The sequence below is a fragment of the Trachinotus anak genome, unplaced genomic scaffold (assembly GCF_046630095.1).
Source record: "Trachinotus anak isolate AG129_WGS33_773 ecotype Australia unplaced genomic scaffold, CSIRO_AGI_Tana_v1 ptg000004l, whole genome shotgun sequence".
NCBI lineage: Eukaryota > Metazoa > Chordata > Actinopteri > Carangiformes > Carangidae > Trachinotus > Trachinotus anak.
Window position 1 is genome coordinate 16,181,277 of NW_027273855.1, and position 17,278 is coordinate 16,198,554.

Below are 17,278 nucleotides of genomic sequence, written 5' to 3' on the forward strand. Positions count from 1 at the left end.
AGTTTTTTTCCCAGTGTTTTCTTTTTTCAACCCACCTATCTACCACAGGTGGCATGGGCAAGATGGTGTAATGGATCTGTCAAAAGCCTCATGCCAGAGGGTTGTTTGGGACTCCAACAGTCCATCTCAGTTACTCAAGGAAAGCATGGCTGTTGATCAGGAATCAGGCCAGCTATTCTCTGTAGCGGTGATAGGACTGCTCGCAATGTCATGTTGTGTCCCTGACAGCCAAGGAGAGGGTGACCCATCTTCTTCTTCAAAAGCATTATATCTGAAGATGCATTTTCTGCCAGTGGTGTTCACTAAGACCTGCAGATCCAACTGTCATTGACTGTTTTTTTCCCCACAGAAGCAGAGAGTGAGGATGGACTGGCAATACAAAGGAATCTGTCAGAATGTTTAAATCATTTGATCAAAGCCAGTATGTTGTTTATCTAAAGCTGTAGCTCAGCTGACAAGTGTTTGCAATAACCAACACATAAATGTTTCAGAAATCATATCTCATGTTAAATCGTCTTGTGTGTCATGTGAAGAAAACTCTTGTAATGGTTCTGCATCCCTATGGAATTAATTAAGAAGAGTTATATTCTAATCTGTTTAATGAATATTTGAATTCATTGAATATTGGATTTAAAGGATTTCTAGATGTGTGCATTATAAAATGTCTTCACTACCTACTCCTTCTGTAGCTCCAACTGCATTACCATGACCCATCTCTACTATTAGTATATACATTATTTCATGGAGTGCTTATCAGCTTTCAGAGTAGTTCTCAGCACTGCCAAGAACAAACTTACTCTTGAAATGAGGAAGAAAAAATTAAATTCAGTAACTCACTCACTCATGCTCATGCTCATTCTCCCTTTGATAGGGTCAAACTTCATGCTGGTGCTACACCATGAGAAGATTGTTTTCCTGTTTTATTTATTTCACTATATACTGAGGCCAACACATTTATCATTTCCGATATTTTCCCCATTCTGGATGAAGCATCTGTAAAATTATCTGAACTGATGGGATCAACAGAACATTCACATGGAGCTGATTGGCAGCAGTCCTGCACACCTCTGGAATACCGACGCGCTCAGAGGCTGCTCAAGTTAATGTAGATCCATAGATGGTTGAGATAAACAAAGCTGATATTAGGTGCAGCTAATTGATTCCTTATCAGGTTTTATCAGATTGCACTGGCATTTCAACTTCCTTTTCGTCCTCTTCCCATCTCCCCAGCTCAGTCGCCGGCCTTATCTCAGTTCCTTGTGTGCTTGCAGCTACTGGTCCAGGATACACTTTTCTGGGCATCATAGTTAATATTCAAATCATTCCATTTTCATGCAGATTTTTAGCCTCAAAGGACCTCCCACTTGCCCGTTCAGCTTTCTTGAACAGATAAAAAAACCTTGGAAAATCATGAGAGAATATTTATGGGAGAAAGTGATTTCAGAGTTGGGTTGCAAAAGAACTGGCAGAATGATGTGAGTGATAGGTATCATGCTATATCTGCTTTCTTGGCCCTTCCTCTGTCCTTACTAGTCTCTGTTGGGACCACATTTCCTTCTCTTGATCAAATCTTCACGTCTGATTCACTCAAATAATACCAAGATATGATGAAATATTTAGGAATATTCTCATAAAGAACAGTTTTGTTCTGCTCTCAGTAATCTTAAGTGTTTATCTTATTTTCATCAAATGTTCAGCGAAATGTGGAGAAGACAATGAAGAGAAAAACTATGTGGATTGCTGAGAAAGTGGTCAAATAAAGCAATTCTTCACTGAGCCTCAGTCATTATTTGCCTATTTAGATTCCCCTTAAGGCAAATGTGGGAAATGCTCTCATGCAGAGTGGAAAGCTGAGATAAAACTCAGCCAGCAAAAAGGATAGAAAAATAGAACTCAAAATTGGCCAATTTAAGAGTTCAGACAGTTAAGTATAGTGTTATTTTCTTTATTTCTGGAGTTTTGAGTAAATTTTTATTTGATTGAAGCGTTTTGAGTTTTTATTTCATGTTCACACTTTTTTGCGGGGTCACTTGATTTCATAGTGTAACTTTTTATAACACTTTCTATCATCAGACGTGACCCTTCACAGGCTGTACTGCTTGTGATAATATCTCCCCACCCCACCCAGCTAAGAGAGGGATTGGTTGCATGCATACATAGTTGAATTTTCTGGTTATTCAGTTCTGCATTAGGTTGCTCTTCCTCATATTAAACAAATTCACTGTTTCAATTGACAACTCCTCCTTCGTCTCCTGTGATGTCCACCAGGGTTCCAGACTTGGTCCAATCATTTTCTCCACCTATATGCTCTCATTAGGTCTCATAAAACTGACACATAGAACTGACATTTACTCAATTGGCAGATGCTTTTATCCAAACCTCTCTTTTCACTGTTATGCTGCTTACACAGCTCAACCTAGAATCTGACCTTAACAACTGTCTGTGGGGCACAAAATTGATGGCTGCAAACATCTCAACTCGTTATTGTCACACTATGTAGACCACAGCATTTGAAGGAGCTGTCTGTAGTTTTGCTATTTCTGCATAGCCATTGTTAGCGTTAACAGCTGTTAACTTACCAGTCTTGGAAAGAACTTCAGCCATTGTTGCATTTACAAGACAAGAGGTTATGGTACACCCCCTGAGCAGTGCTACTTCTTCAGGGCAGACTGGATTCAAGAGACAGTCCGACTGGGCTGGGGCTAGCTGGTTAACATGCTAATTCTCAAAATTTCAGTAGATGAAAAGAAGTGATAAACAAGAGGGTTACTCTCCACTTCTAGAGACAGCTCTTAAAGGAATTTGAATTGCAGCTGAAATTGTAATGTTTCTTCTAGCCTGGTAAATAATCAGCTTTCAATGCTAAGGTTGGCTATGTGGCAATAGCAAAACTTATAAATATCTCCTTTTAACCTCACTGCATTTTCCTCATCTGGGTACATTGTCCATTGTGAAATGATGCGCAAAAAAAAGTAGTTTCATTAAGTTTCAAGTAGCTTCGCATTGCCTATTAAGGTTTTTGAGAGGCAAATTAAAATGCACTTTTACTCATTGGAAATTTAGCTGCGCCTGACCTGTTCTCTGTAGGTGTTTATTGTGTCTTTGTGACCTTGGGATTTTATTTATTTGAATTAATGTTATTTCTCTTTTTTCTTTTTTTTTTTTTTTTTTACTTTATTTTTGCTTTCTCCTTTCTTCTCTTAGAGCTGTACGAAGGCAATTGGACTTGCTTGAGGTTCCTTAAGATGGTGAAACATCTTCAAGAACCTCAAGCAAGTCGAGTTGCCTTCTTATAGCTCTTAGAAATACCATGACCTGGATGACTAACAGACTAAGAGACATTCGCCCTTCTTTTACTCTGTTTTTCTCTGAGAGAACAGAGGTACTGTGCACCAACTGTGTAAAGTGCTATATAAGAAAGCTGAGTTTCTTTGAATGTTGAGATTTTCTTCATGTTTTTAACAAAGCTATGGTGACTTTGAAAAATACACTCTACCCCAATAATCTATCTGTTTGCTCTGAAACAACATGTTCAATTCCCCAAATATATCTCATATGTAGAATTGAGTTGCGAAAATGTTAGCAGCGGAGCTACCCATAGTCCAGGTGATACTGCTTATTTTCAAGCCACTTACTGGCAACAAAATTAAAGAGAGGACAGGTTCGATGAACATCTCCCATCTGCCTGTGAAGAGGAAACAACACATTAAATATCCTGCTCAACCTAGAATAGCAGATGTACAGCTCCACTCCATGTGCCGCTTGGTGGAGAGGGAGGCTCAGGTCCGATTAGAGAAGAAGTGTCATTTACAGAAAAACCAATATGAACAAGATATTGGAAGAATTCCCTTCCAAAATGACAAACTTGCTTCCCTAAATGGCAATGAAAAGCATCAGAAAGTAAATCGTCACATGACGTCTGATGCTGGGGAAACTGCAGCCTTCATTCAGGGTGATAAAGTGATTTAATATCTACAGTGTCTGGGCTGCTCTGTTCGGTGGTGCCAGGAACAATTACCGTCATCAATAAATGATAAATGCCAGAACAGCAGAGAGACTATTTCTCTACTGAGGAGTTGGATTTCAATGCTGATGGATACAGGACTTTCACTCCTCTGCTCATAGTGATAAGTGGAAAGGCAGAGGTTGAGACATTGAAGAGGAATAGAAACTAATTAATCTGGGATAATGATCAAGAAGAAGTGCCTATAGCGATGGCTCCAGTCAAAACAGTATTAGAATAATGATCAATCCAGGTGGCAGCAAATTGTGGTTATATTCGCTATTTAGCTAGCTTTAGCGTGCATGTAAGAAACAATATGCCATTAACAAAACCTTTGATATTCTGTGACAAGGTTTTTGCGACAGAGCTGAGTCACTTCAGAAGTAATAACTGCATTAGCAGAGCTACAGTTCCTCTGAGCCATGTCTTAACCACCAGTATCAAGACTTATAGTAAAACATCACCATGTACACGGCAAAGCGAAGAACAATTGCACCTTTGTTGTACTGCAGGTGATTTCAGCCTTTGGAGACCAATACCAATACCAATCCTGATGAGCTGTATCATGTACATATTATACCTGTCCAGAACATTCTTTCCAAGTCACTGGATTTATTTCTATTTCTCCTGAGGCAGACACTACTATACAATAACTATTTCAGCCTTGCTTGGTCGTATGGGAGGTGCAGTGTGGCATGATGATGGCTGTGAGCTCAGTTCAGCAATTAGTGTGCTCAGTCAATGCAGCAGTGGAACCATTGGGGTACAAATATATCCTGTCATTAAATATAGATGTGAAAGGGACCATAGCAAGTGCACAAAAATATTACTATTAACACTGCTTGGAAAAAAAAAACAAAAAACAAAAAAAAAACAGTCTTTTTATATATTTAAATATATACACACATCAGTGCATGGCTAAATGGCATTGCTTTGGTTCAGCAGTAACTCAGGTAATTGCTTTAACTCACAGTTGGAAAAAAAGAGTTAAAGTTGTGCATATTGAGGCAAATCCATCAGGTAGAGTGAGATGCAATGCAACACCTGTAGATAGGTATGAAATATGTTATACGTAAATTTTTGTGTGGTTCTCAACACCACTGATATCATCTACTATGATACTGCAGGGATGTAGCATATTTGTTGTATGTCAACAGGTTTTACCCACGCACATGTAACTGAGCTGTTGCTGCAGCACAGTCCTGTCATTTGTGTCACTGGCATGTGAGATGCACCTCGCCATTCCCTAACCACACCTGTCTGTGGGGGTAGCTGCCTAGACCTACAGAGAGACATTTGCCATTTCAATCCATCACGTCTCAGTACATCTCATCTCACACAGTCGTCTGGTTAATGAGAACTGTCGGCCATGCGCTCACAAGTGGCACATCTCTTATTCCTGCTCACATATAATATATACATTATATACCCACACAGCACATGAGTGCACACTGGCATGTACAGACGCAGTGGAGCGTGTGTGTGTGTGTGTGTGTGTGTGTGTGTGTGTGTGCAGACATACACCCACTTCTTTGTCCTAACTAACTTCTGAAATTGTGCCTCTGACTCATATTACCCAGCAGTCTGCTGCTGTTTTATCACCTCAGTGTGTATTGTCATGGCTGAATTTCTGCTACACTGACATTGGAAAATTAAACCTGACGTACTTTAATATTTGATAAAGCTTGCTTACTTCTCTGCTGGTTGACTTGGGCTTTAGTAACGTGATGAAAAACTTACTGTTGTTCTGCACTACCCCTCTCAAGCTGTAAATCAACCCAAGGCCTGTTATTTGCTTTTATTGACCAAGACCATTTTTCCTCTATTTCATTAATTTTAAATGATGCTTTATTCACTTTAGAATCTGCTTTGGGAACTGTGTTTTATATTGTTTCCAGCGTTTTCATATTCAGACGTGGGTTTCAACACACATTTATCTTTTTTAAGGCCAACCAGTGACACATAGAGTAGTGTATTTCCCAAAGTACTTTTAGAACTAGTTTTACTTCAGATCCAGTGTACTTGTTTCAGATATCAGATGGTCATTTTGTTTCTGAAAACATTTCCCAGGCCTGTGGATCGATGCTGTTGAGCATCACGGGTATGGGCTTTGATGTGAATGACCCTCAGAGAAAAGTACTTACCCTGCAGCTTTTTGCCACTATTTCACTCAAAACCATTCACATAACACACGACAACTGAACGTCTCGCTTTTCACACATATGCTAGTACAGCACATGGAGTAACCGTTCCGCAGACATATTTTGTTGCTCATTGAAGCGACATTTCCCAGCTCATGATAAACCGCACCACTGCCTCAAAGGAGCAAAGATCATCACTGACAATTGAATGTGGTCTGCGGTATGGTCAGTGGAGGCAAAATTAGCACACACACAAACATGCAAACAAACTAATGGTCAATGATTTAACATTTATTCCATTATTGCACTCAGTTGGTCTGACAGTGAATGGTCAATGTGCAAAATTGAGGCTATAGCTGAAAACTGTTGTGCAAACAGCTACTTTCAATGGGAAGCAGCTAAAGCCTGGTTGAAAAGTCACTAAATATTGCTAGATTGTGCAATACACAAACTATCTTAATCATGACATCATAGCTTCATAATTGCATTCTGCCCAGTGTCAGATGGTTTCTGCCCTTTATCTATTTGCTTCTCTCCTACTCTCTGTGCTCACATGTACAGTATTTTGCCAAACTCCCAATAAAGCTGTTCTCATACATGTTTTTCTGTTTCTGTTGTCAAACAATGGAACAAGTATGTAATAGTGACTGAAATGTAGCCCATTAAGACTACATGTTAACCAGCTGTCACTTCCAAGCCATTTCCAAGCTCTGCAGTGATAAAATCCTGATTTTATAACCATGACATTGTCTGACTAAATAACCAAAACACATAAATTAAAGCCAAGGGCTGTGCTGTGACTTTGGCTATATTAGCATGTAAAATTATCACTCAGAGAGGAAGTTAGAAGGGATCTTGGTAAATGTGGCAACAAAAGTGTTGCAGTCTAGCCCCAAAGTATGACAGCTGTTTTGGACCTCATATCTGACCACATGTGCTGTCCAGGCAATTAGTGCAGGCTGCCAGTGTTGGCCTTTTGTCAATATGGAGATTCCTCCAGCCGACACTGAGGACCAGCACCTTCTAAGATTTATTCATAAAGCTTGATTTTCTGCTTATGTAATAGTGAAATACAGTGAATGAAAGGGCAATTGTTAACAAAAGAATAAACACTTTTTTATTTAAAGTAATTTATTATAGTATAAAAGCAAAACTGTTTCTGAAATATTCTTTTAAGAAATGTCAAGAAGGGACTTGCAACCCTGGCCATTGTCTACCCATCAAAGAGGAGATGTTCAAAGCCTGCATTGACCATTTAACTACCGTACGTTGTTTTTAACATTTATTTCATCTTGCTTTGACAATTTGAAATGCACTATATAAACACTATACTGTATAAAAGACTAATATTGCTCATGTAGAGTTGCACTGTATTAGCATTATGGCCAAAAGGCACGACTATTTAGAAGTATGTAATTCATAACTGTATTTATAGTGTATTAATTGAATTAGGGGGGTTAAGTGACAGTACAGGTACCAAACATGGGCAGGATTTGAACCAGATGCTGCACTACTGGCACTGTCCTTCTTCCTGAGTGCTTTTCCGTCTTCACTTTGGGAGTAAGACTTCAAAGTTCACTGATAAGTATCATAACCACGTTCTCACATTTGAAGCAGTCCTTCAACACAGAATTATTTGGCCAACAAACCTTGCAGTCCATTTCTTAGATTCCTTAAGTCTTTCATCTTCAAATTCTTACTGGCTTCAAATTCACCAAGGATTGAAGCTGCAACCTCAAAACCACAGCAGACCTCTCACACCCTGAGGCATTTGTGCAGACACTTGGAGGCTTTTTAGAGGATTTGTTTTCTTTTGGTGCTGGACTTCTAAATTCCGTGAGCCTAATAAGGATCAAACGCAGATCCTCAAAACTTCCAATCACTCTTCTGACACCCTCAGCAAGTTCTGAAAAGACAAATGATCAGCCGATATTTGTGAGAGGTTTTGAGGCTTTACTTAAGGTGTTGGAGCTAGGACTGTGAGCTATTTGACTAGATGCACTTGAACTTCCTTTCTTGGAGATTTTGTTTCTTTCCTTTTGAAATTCAACTTCAGCATTTAGTGAGCCTCAGAATGATTGTACTTTTGACCTTAAAGATAGTAATAGTCCCTTAATTCCTTGAGCCATTTGTGCCTTTTTAGTCCATCCTTTGGAATTCAGACTTCAAAGTTCATTAAGTTAAGTGAAGCTCAAGTCCGCAACCTCAAAATTTCAAAACAGGCCATTTGGTCAGACACTTGTGAGCTGCATTAATCAAAGACTTTGAGTCTTTACTTTTGGTCTTGAAATTCACTGAGCCTCATAAAAAATAAATCTCAGCAACAGCCAGGTTGCCACACTAAGCTATTTAGTTAGGAATTAATTGATTAATCCTATTAATTAATTAACCTAAATTATGTTTCATTTTCTTTATTACAAATCTTTCCTTTGAGTGCTGACCAGAGAAAAAGATGAGACCAAAAGATCATTAAAGAAGGCCAAGTGGAAGGATGCAGAATCTGATTGGTTAAATTTAGCCCATGATGGACAGATGGTTCATCCAATCACCTGCCAAGAATTTATTTATTTATTTATTTTTTGAAAGCGCCTGCCCTTTTACAGTTTCCAACAAAACCTTCCCAGATGGTTCTGTGTACCAAACCATCTGGCGCGTCATGTTAATTCCCCTGGCTTCTTGATTTCAATACATTGTGAAACTTGAAGCAAGTTAGGACATCTACTAAAGTTGAATATTTACTTTTTTTTTTTTTTTACAAAAATAATAACAGTCTAACAGCCTGCCTGGGGCTGCAAGCCATTCACACTATGGAGGAGTGTGAAAAAACTATGCGAGTGAGTGAGTCATTAAGCAGCAGCGCTGAGTATGAAACTCTAACACTCAAATACCTACAGGTTCCTCTCTTGGCTAAAATGAAAATAAATTCATCAGAGGACATGATCCAACCATGGACCTCCAAAATGTCCCCTTCTGGGTCAAAGAGCCACTGTTGGTGAGTGTGTGATGATCAGGAGGTCCACTGTTGGAAACACACACACACACACTTACACTTAAATGCAGAAAAAGAACATAATGGTTTGACACTTCTCAGTCACTCCTGCTTTCTTTCCTCCCCTTAGCACTTACTATACTGGTCGTCATATTTCATTGAGGGATTCAACACTTCTCACTGCCCCTCTCTCGATGTGTTTGTGTGTGTGTTAGTCATGGATGTGCTGCTGCAGGCTCAATTTCTTCCATTCTTAATTCTACATTCAGTCAGAAACATTGTATATTTAAACATTATATAATGATTGTTAAACAAAACAATGACATACTCAGAAGGAGATGCCTGCAGTTGATGTGATGTGGATCATGATTTAATTTCCCCGTGGTTTAAATCAGAGTCCTTTGAGACTGCTTTGATGGACAACCACATTGTGAGTTGTTTATGCTCCAATGAAATAGATTTCATTAGCAGATTTTATGTGGCTATAAAAACTATCTTGGTTTCCATGGAGGGAGCCCAGCAGGCAGATTGATATCTGTCACCGTGCTCCACTCTTGTTGTGCTCTGAATGCTGGGACATGTTCCAAAGCCTTATGAATATTCATGAGCATGGTATGGTCCTTAAATGCTGGTCAGGGCTCTGTTTTGCAGCCAGTGCTTTTGGCAGTGAATGACAGTGTCTCACTTCATCTTCATCCCCAGTGCCGGCTGATTATCAGAGGCAAAATAGAGTATTGGTGCAGAGAGTATACAGCAGAAGGTATCTATTTCAGCTGCTTACAGAAAATGAATTGCATTTCCTCTACACCCAGTATTTTCAAACATCATCCAAAAGACAACAAGTAAAGCAAATCTTTTACCATATCTGTGGTTTCATACATTGCAGGAAGAATCATGGGAGTATCCACATTATGCAGCACGTAGGACACATACATTTTTAAGAGTGGGCCTCAGAAAGGGATTGTGTGGTTGTATGCGTGGAAGGAGATGAAACACAGTGGGATCAGTATTAACACTAACACAATATTATATTCTAACCCTTCACTGTAACCACTACGCCAACAAAAAGCAATACAGCTGCATTATGTGACAGCATGCACTGCTACAGTTTCACATACTGGGGCATCTTTTCCAGTTTACGCACATGAAGTTGATTACATTTATTTGCTATTCAGTGTGGGTGTTCTGCACACGCTTTGGCCTAACACAATAAATAGGAGAGTGAAGGGGGGCAAATTCAATTTCACCTCTCTTATACCTACACACTTACAGTGAAATGAGGACACACATAACAAAAGAGGTCAGATAAAAAACTCACCCCATTTTATTAGATTTCCATTTTGACTTGTATGTGCATGTATGGGCTGCAACACATATAGAGATGTGGCCACACACACACACACACACACACACACACATGCACAAAAAAAACACATACTCCTATGTGTTATTCAGGTTCAGAAATAAGAAACAGATGACTGATGCTGGCCTGGAGAATACATATGAGTTTCAAGAATGATAACCAAAAGAAAATCATTTTCTAATCTCCAGTGAAGCCTCAATGGATGAGGTAGGGTCATGTCACCTCCAGTATTTTGCTTTGTGTTGTGTGGCCTTGACACAATGAGTCTGCCAAGCTCTACGATCAACTAAGATATGCCAATGTTGTGGGAATGCCAAGAACGTCCTCCCAGAAAAAAGACAAAATCAATCTGTTTATGTTTAAGTGACTACAGCCATTGTAATTATGACTTTAACACAGGAGACCTGTTTGCGAGTCAACTTGGGTTTGACTTTGGGTTAATACTGTTTGGCTAAACCTTTAATCTGTAATATCCTGGCTAAAATAGGGAATTGGAAGAGGACACATTACATTTTCTGGTGAATTAAAGTGCTATTATTACACCAGGCAGCAATATGTTAGAGAACAACTCTTTCACTTCACAAACACGGTCACTGATGCAGAGATGGTCAATGAAACAGCACCAACCTCTGAATTCTGATGTCATAATAAAATAAAAGCAGAGTTCAGTCAGGCAACTCACGTACCCAGTCTGAACAATTTTCATTCAGACCAAATGAAGTGCAGATTGTTATTTTTGCAGACACAATCTATTTTCCTCGCTGCCTGTGATCATCATTTTATAATCAGCCAAGGCAAAAGCAGAGAGTGCTGAGTAACTCTTCTCTTGGGGAACTTTAATGAAAACAAAGCCCACCAGTGGATGCTACAGTATTCGTTAAGGAAGGAGCAACCGAGAACAAGGAAGTGACAGTGACACTTAAGTTGTTGATGGCAGCCAAAACCTCACCTGACACATTACCTGATCCAGAGAGGTTCATTTGAAGAAATTCTGCCTCAGGACACACTTTGTGAAGTTTACTTAATAACACACAGGAGTGATTAAGGGCTTATTGAATTGGTTCATGAATCATACTTTGCAGCAAGGAAATGAATATAGAGGGTAGAGTATATTATTATATTTTGTATATTGTAGTTTGCTTGTCTGTGGTTCATGCTCCAGACACAATCATTCACAAGTTGTCAGATTGCCAGATTATAATTACATGCCGCTGAATACACCACTTCCCTCCAGCACCCCAAGGAATATCTCCTGCTTTATCACTGTGAGCACATGCTGCAGTAATCGGAAATGCTTGCAAAAAGGTTGTTGAAGAGTTAGTCGGGAAGAGTTGAATGCTCAATCTTTGCATGTTTCTAACTGTGTTACTTAATGTTTATATTGTATCTCTGCCCAGATGCTGAGGCCTAAAGAGATTTTTTTTCATCCATCTTTGTCATTCATCCAACATTAGATTGAGCCTTTATGAAGCTGTATTCTACAGGAAGAATGGCGTGTAATGACCACATCCTTAAACAGCAGCCATCATCCATAAAGGGACTAATAGAGATTCTCAACATTTTCATAACTGTAGCAGAACTAGTGCATCATTCACGTCAAGTGCTGTAATTTTTCCCTCTAGTATTTTCTCTGTCATTACCAAAGCCCCTCTCGACTATCGTGATGTATTTCTGCAGTGAGAATCAGTTTCTCCCTCGCACTCAGATCTGTATTCCTAACTAGTCTTTTCGCTTTAATATTCACCAAACATTTTGAATATACCATGAGGCTTGTGCTGCAGCTCGACGGCTCTAATTGCAGAGATATAATGTTCCTCATAAGATTTATGAGCTATTAATCTGTTCATGTGGAATGATTCATGAGTCTCAGACTTGGGAGACATATGATTAGAGTTATTCATTTGTCATGGCTGCCGGAGACATAAGACTTTAAGCTACAGATTTTTCATCCAAACTGCAGTGATATTGGATACGATTCCCAATATCCTCATTTTTACTTCTTAGCATGTTAAGTCATGAAAAAGTGACATCTGTAAAATATGTACATGCTCACTGTACTGTACTGAACTTTAACTTTGTATTTTGCCTTTTTTTACCTATTGTATTTAATGAAGCCATTGCAGTTCCGCCAAATCAGATCAACAGTGCACTTACTGCTGTATCAAGTCAAATGTTTTATTGACCTCACCTATCCACCCCAAACCTCCTCCTTTTGTCGACTTCAAACTCAATTTTTGGCTCTGCAACAACATTGCACTGTACTCTGTTATGCTCTGGATGGACAGAAGGACAATGCCAACAGCTTTCTATGCTAGAGGGATTTGTCATTTGAATTGAAAAATATGTTGTTTTGGGGAATTTGCTGAAATGGCTAATGCTGTTGGTTTTTTTTTTCTGAGGAGAAAGTCTCCTTTTGCTCCAAGCTTGCCACCACACTACTCACCAAAAAGAAATGCTGTGTCACTTGCTGCTACTGCTGCTGCCACTGCTGTTCATATAGCATTTTAAAAGCTCCACCTTCACTGTAGCAACCATTGAGACTGCATAAAAAATAAAAATGTCCCCTGTAGGTCATCTGTGCAAGCAGCTTACTACAACCTGTAGTTGCCTTTTATGGTTAAGCAACATATAGCAGTGGCATGCAGGGGTGGACTAACAAAGTGAGTTTACTTGAGTACTGCACTTACATATATTTTTCTGTATCAGTACCTTTTTTCTTTGGTAATGGATGACTTTTACTCCACTACACTACACAATTTTTGAACAGCTCAGTTTGAGCCTGGCAGTGGCCTAATAATGGCTACGTTAGATAAAGATGAGGCAGATCACCCACGTCCTTATCTGAAGTCCATGTTTCAAATTTTGGAAAAAAATAAATATTCCTTTCTTTTTAAAAGTTTGCTGTGTTTACCACAACCACACTTCATCACTGCCTACAAAAATTTGTCATCCAGCTTGAGAAAGCATGTCGAGATATGTAAACAGACAGCTAGTTGCTGTTTTTATGCCGTGGTTGGTCAAATGACTTATGATATCATTTCTCAAGGCTTCGTAGCACATTCCGCAAGCTTTTCATTCGACAGGTAATGGAGCTCTGTACTTTGTCCACCTCTGGTTGCTTGCAACACTTGTTCCAGCAAATACCCCAAAGTGAGCTCGTGGCTGTAGTAATAATGACGGCAGGTGATATTATTACAAAGTCTGTGCAAGGAGGAGGGTGGAGCGAATGCATGGGTCGGTCGGGAAAACGCAGCAGAACACTGCTCATTTCCCATTTCAAATTGAAAGTTACCAGTGTGTGACCGTAATCACTCTGTAACCTATCGTCTGCCACTATCACATCATGAAAGGACTGGTTAATTATTTTTCAACAGGGATTGTTTTTAAACAGTTTATCGGTGGCATATTTCTTGCTGCCGGTAGGTGCACAAGTTCCCGAAACACCCCTACAAGTCCTATCATAGGATAAGGACAAACAACTGACTTGTTGAGCAACCTGTAGCTTCAGAGTCTGTGTTACCCAAGGGTGGAAGTTATAATTGTCACTCCTCACTCCCTGCTGTTGCGGTGTGACTTTAACCCTGTTTATATTATATATTCATATGAGAGTCCAGAAGTTGGCTGACTGAACTTGACATTGTACACTGTACATTCAACAAATCTTTTACAATAATGCAATCTATGAAAACTGACAATGCTCTGCCTACTTGTTTGCTCTGCTGCTGCACTGCTCATTTACAAATTTAGCATTATTTCCCACAGTAGCGGATTTACCCTTTCATTAGCCCCACCTCCACCTCAGCATCCACCCGTAATTTCTCATTGTTGTGCCCTCGTGGGGAGGTTTATTATCATCACTCCCCATTTTCCTCTGTGCTGAGCTTGCATGGAGTGACAAGGTCAGAGACTAGATATAAATATAACTCTGCCCTCATTTCACATACTGTTATAACAAATCTATTCAATATCAGCTGGCTGGCTGAATTCATGATTTTATATTCAAAAGTTGTATATGCCTTTAGGTTTTTTCTTTTATTTAAGGCTGTGATCTTGAAATATTAGGTTGTCTGGGTTGTTAGTTATCATCCTTGCTTTTACTCAGACTGTCCGCAAACTCAAACAAAACTTATTGCTCTGACTGCGAGAGGTAATCAATTTAAAATCTACTACACAATGAGTATCATCAACCTACTGGCAATGTACAGTGAGTGATGTTAAGAGGGTAACTTGAACTCATTCAGACTTATATGGAGAATACTACATCCTGTCCTGGTACATGTCCCACACAATAAATCCACAAGTTTCATTTCATAAAAGAGAGTAGATACATGACATGACATAAAAGGTACTGTAGTGTGGATCTACACTGAGGGGTGATACGGCTGAAGAAATTCTGTCTCCCTTCTGCTGACAGCCTGCAAGAGGGTCTATCACACTCCACTAATCCCCTTCATGTTGCAGTGTAACCCTCTGACACACACATGCACTGTACTTTAAACTTTTTTTTTTTTTTTTTTTTTTTACTTCAGCACAATAATGGTGGATGTTTTCTGGCTGAGTGGATTTTTCAGTTTGGTTTTTGCTCTTATTCAGTCATTAAACAGAACCATGTGAATTTGTTTTCCTCCTGGTCCTGCCCTGTTTGAAAGCAGACTCGTTAGCGGTGCTTCACTCAAGCGTTTTTAGACATTGCTGATGATGGGTGGCACAGAGCAAGGTTGCCATTCATTACTTCACATTACAGAGTGTTGTTTTTCCCACATTTGGCCTCAGGTTCAACATGTGTTGGTACTCATTTACAGCTTCTGCTGGTGTGTTTATTCAGCTTGAGGGACTGCATTTGGTGTTAGCTGCATTAGCCAATGTTACCAGGCTTTTACTCATTTATTCACAGATGATTTTATATGTCAAACACACAATCTTTGTGCAGCCAGAGATCATAAGTAACTGAAGAACAAATTCACTTGCACAATACTGTATTTTCTCTCTCAGACCCATGCTGGTAGGTTTTTCAGGAAAAAGCCAGGAAACAGAAATAAACAATTAGGTAGCATCTGACATAATTCAGTTATATCTGCTTGCTAAGATAAAGACTGCTCATTTAGTTTACCAAAGAACACACAGCGCAATCGATACTCTGGCTCCTGATTTATTTCCTTTGCTTCTAATAGGGAAGGAAAGGCAGTTGGGATGCATTTCATTAGGATCCCTCAATGTTGACCCAACTCAAAATCTAGAGATTTGAATCCATCAAAAGTCTGCTGTGCTTTTGGTGATACTTCAAATAGGGTGAACAGTAATCTACACATATACAGTGTTTGGTTTTTGGTTAATACTGGGGCTTAGTAGAGGATTTAAAAGAGTATTCAGATTTGGAACAGATTGTCAGGAAGGCTGCATCATATCCTGTGGGTGAAACTGCCTGTTTCACTTTATTTTGGTCCAGAGCTTACAATTAGCATGATAGTTCAAAACAAGAGGAGCTTTCATACTGTGATAAAACCTTCCACACTGCAGTGTGTTTAAAGCTGCTCTCTCATCACTACCAAAAGGCTACTGCAGATTAACTTTGAACATTTGCTCCCAAAAACAGAGAATTTATACCTGAATAAATCCGTCAAGGCATTGTCAGATCAAAACGTACAAGTTGAAAGAACCATAAATAATTTTTAGGAACGTTCCTTCACATCTCTTCAGTGTTCACTTTTCTGCAGCTTCTCCTCTGGCATGGTGCTAACTAACAGTGACTGAGCAAGGTTGGTGTGAGTACTGGTTCTCTGGTGGTTACTGTGAGTTACCTTTGTGTAGACTGAAAAGAACATCTGTGATCTAATAATATCCCTTCGACCATGCATATTTCATGTGTTTTTACAGCTATTTCTCAAATCTGCTTTGGTGAGTCATTTAGTCGTACATTTGGATGTCACTACATACCTTGGCAAATCAGGGTCCATTTCCTGCTGGAATTACTGCTCATGTTTAATTCACGGCCGATACATACATTCTAATTTGACCATGCTAAATTATTAAACTAAAAGATGATAGATGATGGGAGAAAGATTAGTTCTGTGACTTAATCATACCAAAGAATTGAATGTAGAATGTAAACTGCACATTTGGCCACAATAATACCCCTGACATATTGCTCCCACAGCAATATATTTGCCAAGATAGTGATCAATGAAGGATTATGACTTACACTGTTTAACTAGTCATTGCAGTGAATGATGAAACTGAACTATCAAGCTACACTGGCTACCATAGAAAATTACTGTATTATTATCAGACTTCAAACAATTATATTTGATGTAGGATATACAGGGTCTTACACACATAGTTTTGCATGTAACTCTACAGATAACTATAAAAATATTCTAATGTCAAAGGGGGAGCTCTCTAATCTTTTCCATGAGATCAAAAATCAAACTGATTAGTTTTAAAACTTAATTAGTTGCTCTCTGTGCAGTTTACTCAGCCAATTAGGATGATCCAGCTCAACCCTATGACTTGTTACCCATCAGCATGGCTGCACTCTTCTTCCGGTCCTCAGAGAATGCAGGGGCAGCATGGTTACTCATTAGAGGGCTCTACCCAACATTTACTGTGTAAAACAATTGTATTAATCTCTCTGTTCTCTTTGGGATTGAAGCCCAATGACTCCACTGACCTGCTGTAATAAGATCATGCTGACAACTTATATCTGATTTCCTGCCACTATGCATACAAATAAGCCATTTGGGGTCAATGCCTCCCTCATCCGTTTATAGTGGATAGGAAGCTAC